Below are 5,000 nucleotides of genomic sequence, written 5' to 3' on the forward strand. Positions count from 1 at the left end.
TAGAACTGACCACAGGATGGAGTTCAGTGTCGTACCCAGGACATACATACATAGAGTATTCTATCGAAATTTTGCATATTGGCGATTTGTTTTTAAAAGAATAGTTGTTCGTGATATTAATTAAATTTTATCAATAGGAAATTAACAAATTTAATAAATGAAACATTAAATATGTCATGTGACACCAGTCAACTGTTTAACTGTTCACAGAGATGACAGATCTCAAATATACTTTATAATCAAATATTTGTAAAAATTTATCTTAATTTCGCGGCACATTCAGAAATTATCGGCAACATACTAAAATGCCGTGACGCTGTTTAGCAGTTTGGAAACCTTTTGCCATAGATCTGTTGTGGGAAATCGGTGGCCCGCGGGACTTTCTGAATGACAAGCCTAAACGAAAGATTTCCTTGAATATTTTTATGACAAGCAATGTCTCTGATTTTACCACCCAGCACAATTAAACTACTATCTTATCTTCTAATATATTGATTTCATTCAATTATTTTCAGCTCCTACACATTCAGTATTTATGTGTTAATGGGTTGTCAGTTAAATCATAGAAGTCCTAAAGGGGATACAATTGCAGGGCTGTGATTAGGGTTTTAATTGGTCTTAATCGGGCCCTGTATATATTGAATATGATTATAAACATGATGCAGATGGTGAAGGCTATTTTTAAAAATGGTGTAGCCATTAAAAAAAATGATATTAGATGGTTATGGGTCACCCAAATTCAGTTAATTGAAGATGTAAGAGAATCAATGTATATAATTTCTGGGGGCAGGGGAAAGCTATTGGTTAAAATAGTAGAGGCAGCATCCATGGCACTTTAAGGGATTGGTAGTAGTTGGGAGTTGAAGAAAGCAAACATAAATTTTAGTCTACTAATATGGCTTGAATACTTGCAACAGAGAATTGAAAAAGATGGTGTTAAATAGGGAGGCGGGTTGACTATTTTTTTCGAATAGGTTTAGTCCATCGAAAAACTTTCCGTCTCCCCAGTTTCACAAGGTTTTTGACAACCAAGGTTCACAAGCAGTTCATCACTTACTTCAACGAAGAGTTCCGCCGCCAAATGATAATTATATTGAAAATATATGACATTTCTGCATGTCACCATTGTGATGATTTGGTTGAGTTGAAGACGATGGAAAGAACACTAATTCTGTTGAGATTTAATTGCAAAAATATTTATTTTTATCGTTAGTAAATTAATATACTGCCGTGATTATGAACGACAAAGAAAAGATGTTTACACCAAGTGCGATTGTTCAAAGATTTATGAGATGTTATTTCAGTCGAGAATGACAGTAGCCGTCGTCGTGTGATTTTAGCAGCTAGCTGGTTTGGCTGCATCTTCGTCGTTATCGTCCATTTTCTTGACTACTACGGACACAGCTGACTAGTAACTAAAACACGTTAAATATATAGCTGATGTCCATATTAGAAGAAGCGCACCAAAGATGAAATTAGAAATATTAATATTTCTAAATCTCCTTAAAGGAGATTATATAATATATAATATAAAGATGAAACTGTTTGATGACATCCTGCTTTACAACTTATCTCAGCGGTCTTTTTCTTTCGTGACGTCAGCAATAACTGAATGAAAAATGTTCTTGTTGTTGTTCATAGCATATAGTTATCTGGACTTGATTTTTAGGTGTTTTAGGATTGTCAAATATTCCTTTTACAATATTAATAGTGGTGGTAGGGCGGTGAATTGGCAGAAACGTTAGCACGCCGGGTGAAATGCTTAGCGGTATTTCGTCTGCCGCCACGTTCTGAGTTCAAATTCCGCCGAGGTCGACTTTGCCTTTCATGCTTTCGGGATCGATTAAATAAGTATCAGTTACGCTCTGAGGTCGATGTAATCGACTCAATCCGTTTGTTTGTCCTTGTTTGTCCTCTCTGTGTTTAGCCCCTTGTGGGTACTGAAGAAATAGGTATTTCGTCTGCCGTTATGTTCTAAGTTCAAATTCCGCTGGGGCCGATTTTGCCTTTCATCCTTTCGGGGTCGATTAAATAAGTACCAGTTACGCACTGGGTCGATGTAACGGCCACGAGATCCTTCCATTCCTGGTCTAGGCGGAGTGTTATGTCCTTGAGCAAGGCTCATCATTTCATCATGTTCCAGTCTACTTAGCTCTTAATGAGTACCACTTTTCTTTCTTTCTTTCTTTCTTTCTTTCTTTCTTTCTTTCTTTCTTTCTTTCTTTCTTTCTTTCTTTTTTTCTTTCTTTCTTTCTTTCTTTTTCTTTCTTTCTTTCTTTCTTTCTTTCTTTCTTTCTTTCTCTCACAGTCACATCTTCGATGCTCTGTTGGAGAGCCAAACGGGTATCTCTATCTACTCGCAAACTACACAGTCGCTTAGAACAACTAACGAAACCATAGTACACTTCACGCTGTCAAATCGTATTCACTGGTGAATTACGGCTGTGACTTTCCGTTGATGGCCTTATTGACATTCTTTTGCTAGTGTTTAGCTACAGATTAGTCCTAACCGTTGTAGACTAGTGGCTCTCTACCATTTTTTATTTATAGGCCCCTTTGATTACTATTTTATGCTGGTGGATACCCATAGCTATTCGATGTTTAAAAAACAAGTCTTATAGACACTTCTTACAAAATTCCTATTTAGTTTTTCACACATTCACTTGAATACGTTAGCAAGAAACATGTTAGAGAAAGAAACCTAGCTGGTTCTTGCAATAAATCCATTTAAAGTAAAAAAAAAATTATGGACCCTTAAAATAATGCTGTTGATCCCCAAATTACTATTTTGTGTGCGTGGATCCCGCAAAATTTTATATGGACCCTGGTTGAGGACCACTTGTGTAGACCTATAATCGCCGGTCCGTTCGTGGTCATCCCATCTCTTTTCGTATATCCATGATTATATGATCCGAAATAAATTTTGATGTTTATTTTTTAAAGTGGTCAGGTATTATTGGGAAAAATCTGCTGCTGCTGTTGGTCGTGGTGGTGGTGGCGGCGTTTGTGTTGGTGTTGTTGTTAGTGGTGGTGGTATTGGTGGTGGTTTTGATTGTGGATGTGGTGGAAGTTTTAGTAATGTTAGTGATGCTGATGGTGGCAACAATATTGTTGATGGTGGTATTGTTCGTAAGGGTGATGACAGTGGTGGTAGATTTGGTGGATCTAATTTTTTCATTAGCAAAATATGCATTTTTTAAACGACAGTAAAATATCTGAAAATTGGTTATAACAATGTAGTTTTCCAATCTAATTGCTATGAAGGTATGATGTTTTGGAGAAACAAATTAGAGGAAGAAGCTACAGAGGTTTAAAAATCGAAAAAAAAAAACTGTATTTTTAGCCAATAGCGAAATAGAAATGTTCTACGTTTAGCGGAGCGGTATAAACTTTAAGGTTGTACCCTGTAAAATTTATAGTTTAGCGTCTGTGAAATGACCTCTTCATTGTAGGTTTCTAAATAAACAAAAATACCTAATTTTATTGTAGTTTTCTAAATAAACAGAAATACCTAAAGAAGTCAATGTGTATCATCTTACTGTTTCTTTTGTTTCTTCATTGATTGTATGTTTTTATTATTTTTTAAAACTTTGTTATATTAATATATTTGTCTGCATGTGTTTACTTTATGCGTATTTCAGTATTATGTATGCCTGTCATGTATTTCTGTACATCATTAATACATAAGTGCGTGCGTGAAATGTAGGCGTTTGTCTCCAAAACTTCAAAGTTGAGTAACGTTTCTATGCTTGGATTTGTAAACTACGATAAGAATAACACTGGTCAACAAAAAATTTGTCCCAAGAAATAGAATACCTGTATCTTATATGTTTTTGCATGCAGAATTCAAAAATTATGTCAAATTATCAGTACTAAGTTCACATATTCCTTTCACCTTCATGATGTCCAAAAACTGTATAAACATCGCAAACAACTTTTGCTATATATATATGAAAAATATGCAAAATATTAAGGCAATTGACGAAATATATCTATAATAAAATACTAATTGATAAAAATAAATTTTTATTAAAACAAAACGCGCGGGTGAAGAAATCTAGTGGTGGGAAGAATCAGCGCAACACAACGTGCAGTTGTCATGGTAACAAGCAGTTAATGCCTCGCTGTATGATGATTGCCTAAAATTACCCAAATTTCCCAATTTCAATTCCAAACAACATCAGATTCTTTAATTTACGAGATAAAGTAATTGGTTGATCGTAATCAAAATTCAGTGTTGCATCGATACACCAAAATTGAAAGCAATCTGAGCAAAATTAAAGGGGGCTCATTTGCGAATGAAAAAGACTAGATCCGATTCGGTAACGGTGGTGACAATGGTAGTGGCATGGTAGTGGTGCTCATGGTGGTAGTGGTGTTGGCAAGAAGTGATGGTGGTGTTGGAGTTGTTATTGTATGTTATAGTGGTGGTGGTAGTGATGATGGTGGTAGTAGTGATAGTGTTCCTAACGGTGTTGGTTGTGACAATGATGATGGCTGTGGTGGTGATAATGATCATAGTAGCGATGGTACTAATAGCGGTCTTATTTGAATATAGAATGAGTAAACTAGAGCCGTTATTTAATAAGCTAAAGCCTGCTGCTGCTGTCCTAATTATAACACTTGGTACCAATTCAGGCCTTCATTTACTGACTGCCACCATCTTCAGCAATGTACGAGATTTGAAGATGACTTGATTGGAGAGTGGGTCACGTGGCATTCGTACGTCACGTGGATTGCACAAACTGTGCACGTGTCGCCGTCTTGCGGCGTTCGCAAAAATAATGACACCCGGGCGAACGAACACACTTCATTATATAGATAACTACGTTAATTACATGTTAAAATTGTGCTATCAACGCCACAATCATCATCATCATCATCATCATCATCATCATTACCATCATCATCATTTCACAACTACCACCATCAACACAAGCAGCAGTAACAATGGCAACACTTCTATCACTATACCACCATCACTAACAGAATCGTTAAAA

At 36.0% G+C, this 5,000-nt stretch overlaps 1 protein-coding gene across 2 annotated transcripts in view; it reads right to left on the reverse strand.

Annotated features, from left to right (window-relative positions):
• LOC115213417 (transcription factor HES-4) overlaps window positions 1–5,000 on the reverse strand; it is a 105,461-nt gene that overhangs the window by 8,601 nt on the left and 91,860 nt on the right. The gene's annotated exons all lie outside the window — the stretch shown is intronic.

This window comes from Octopus sinensis, linkage group LG6 (assembly GCF_006345805.1).
Source record: "Octopus sinensis linkage group LG6, ASM634580v1, whole genome shotgun sequence".
NCBI classification, from domain to species: Eukaryota; Metazoa; Mollusca; class Cephalopoda; order Octopoda; family Octopodidae; genus Octopus; species Octopus sinensis.